General features: G+C 42.6%; 1 long non-coding RNA gene across 1 annotated transcript; it reads left to right on the top strand.

Annotated features, from left to right (window-relative positions):
• Positions 1–19: 19 nt before the first annotated feature.
• On the top strand, positions 20–476 carry LOC104774736. The gene is made up of 2 exons (XR_765476.1): positions 20–237; positions 344–476. It is a non-coding gene; the product is annotated as an uncharacterized LOC104774736 (long non-coding RNA).
• Positions 477–591: the final 115 nt, after the last annotated feature.

The raw sequence follows: 591 nt of genomic DNA, 5'->3' as shown, positions 1-591 counted from the left end.
TTTTGATGTCAAAGGGCACAGCCAACTGCGAACAGGGGACGTTTGAAAAGGAGCATTGTTCTGGGACAACGAAACGCGATTTTCAGAAAAGAAGCTACTGGGACATCACTTTCTCAGGGACGCAAGTTCTGTTTTACCTGTAAAAGAAGTCAACCCGGAATCAGAAGATCATTACCGAGTGCCTTTGTCGACAGAAGTTCATTTAGTTTGTTGAGGTCTCGTTTGACCTCTTCTCTGGTTCGTAAAGCTACACTATTTTCCTTATATGTTCTAGTCTTGCGTCATGTACTCTTTTTTGAACTATGTTTGTGTTTAACAGACTCAATATGTGTCAATTTTTCAGAGAAAAAATTCTCAGATTCTAAATGCAACTGTTGGACCAGATGAGCCACATGCTGCTGGAACAGCCTGGCCAGATGGCATCGTTGCGGAGAGACAAGATCTAGACTTATTGCCCCCTGAGATAGATACTACAGAGCTAGAAGCATTTCTTGGTTGTGAACTTCCTTCTCATCCCAAGTTGCACCGGGGGCAATTGAAAAATGGACTTCGGTATCTTATTTTGCCGAACAAAGTTCCACCAAACAGGTA

The sequence above is a fragment of the Camelina sativa genome, unplaced genomic scaffold (genome assembly GCF_000633955.1).
Source record: "Camelina sativa cultivar DH55 unplaced genomic scaffold, Cs unpScaffold05058, whole genome shotgun sequence".
Classification (NCBI taxonomy): Eukaryota; Viridiplantae; Streptophyta; class Magnoliopsida; order Brassicales; family Brassicaceae; genus Camelina; species Camelina sativa.
This window is presented reverse-complemented; position numbering and strand designations above follow the sequence as displayed.